At 35.5% G+C, this 1,909-nt stretch overlaps 1 pseudogene; it reads left to right on the top strand.

Annotated features, from left to right (window-relative positions):
* Positions 1-389: 389 nt before the first annotated feature.
* On the top strand, positions 390-1,234 carry LOC116624660 (annotated as a pseudogene).
* Positions 1,235-1,909: the final 675 nt, after the last annotated feature.

Here is a 1,909-nt window from a genome sequence, read left to right on the forward strand (position 1 = left end):
TCTTATTTGTATTTTTGGATTTTTAAAAGATGAAAATGTATTACTTTTGTAATTTAAAATATAATTTTATTACTGTAAATTGTTAATCAAGGATTCTAACATCTTCTATCAAATGCAACATTACCTTCCCACTCTATTCCCCAATCTAATTAATTTCCACTAAAAATTCACCTCATCCAGCACTCCCACTAGTGGGTATATATCTGAAGGAAATGAAATCACTGTCTTGAAGAGATATCTGCACTCCTATGTTTACTGCAGCGCTATCAGCAATAACTAAGATATGGAAACAAACTAAATATCTGTTTGCAGATGAATGGATAAAGAAAATGTGGTATATACACACAATGGAATAACATTCAGCTTTTAAAAAGAAGGAAATCCTCAGCATGGCGCTGTTTATGGTAGAGCTTAGCTTTCAGACCAATCATCTTTTAATACAAATGAAAAAGACTATCAAGATGCATGAAAAGAGAAACACCAAACAAAAGAATGATGAAAAGACTCCACAAGGAGCAGTACCTGCGTATCTACTGGACAGAGAGGGACAGTCCCGAGCTAAAGTACTTTCCAATATGATGAAACAAAAACAGAAAGAGAAAGCGGGAAAATGGGAAGTTCCTTTACCCAAAGTTCGTGCCCAGGGAGAAACAGAAGTATTAAAAGTTATTCGAACAGGATGGGAGGATGGGTTAGCCTGGTGATGGGTATTGAGGAGGGCACGTTCTGCATGGAGCACTGGGTGTTATGCACAAACAATGAATCATGGAACACTATATCTAAAACTAATGATGTAATGTATGGGGATTAACATAACAATAAAATAATTTTAAAAAAATATTAAAAAAAAAAAGTTATTCGAACAGGAAAGAGAAAGAAGAAATCATGGACGAGGATGGTCACTAAAGTCTGCTTTGTTGGAGATGGCTTTACTTGAAAACCACCTAAATATGAAAGATTCATTAGACCAATGGGCTTACGTTTCAAAAAGGCCCATGTAACACATCCTGAATTGAAAGCCACCTTTTGCCTGCCAGTACTTGGTGTAAAAAAGAAGCCTTCATCCCCACTATATACAACTTTGGGTGTTATTACCAAAGGCACTGTAATTGAGGTGAACGTGAGTGAATTGGGCCTTGTGACACAAGGAGGCGAAGTTATTTGGGGCAAATATGCCCAGGTTACCAACAACCCTGAAAATGATGGATGCATAAATGCAGTCCTGCTGGTTTGACAGCAGTTTCAGAGAAGTAATTCCTTATAATTACTTAAGACTACACACCAGTCAGGAAGACCACCATTACTGTGGTGGTTCTGAATACTACCAAACAGCCTTACATATCTGCAGTCATCAAGAGAAGTATTTATTCTATTGTGAAAAACATTAAAATAGACATTTATTTTAAAAAAAAGAAGGAAATCCTGCCATTTGTGACAGGATGGATGAACTTTGAGGGCATTATGCTCAGTGAACTAAGATAAAAAAAGACAAATACTGGTATTTGTTGTCAAGTCAAATATGGAATCTATCACTTATATGTGGAATCTAAAGAAGCCCAACTCATAGAAACAGGGTAGACTAGTGGTTACCAGGGGCTGAGAGTGGGAGAAATGGGGAGACTTTGGTCAAACTACAAACTTCCAGTTATAAGATGAATAAATTCTGCAAATCTAATGTACTGCATGGTGACTATAGTTAAAATATGTATTGTAAATCTGTAAGTTGCTAAGAGGAAATATCTTAAATGTTCTCTCTCACACACAAAAAGGTAACTATGTGAGGTAATGGAGATGTGTTAAATAATCTGTGGTAATCATTTCACAATATATATGTTTATCAAATCATCACATTGTATACCTTAAACTTACCCAAAGTTAAATGTTAATCATACTTCAATAAAGCTGAAAA

This window comes from Phoca vitulina, unplaced genomic scaffold, assembly GCF_004348235.1.
Source record: "Phoca vitulina isolate PV1807 unplaced genomic scaffold, GSC_HSeal_1.0 scaffold69, whole genome shotgun sequence".
Lineage (NCBI taxonomy): Eukaryota > Metazoa > Chordata > Mammalia > Carnivora > Phocidae > Phoca > Phoca vitulina.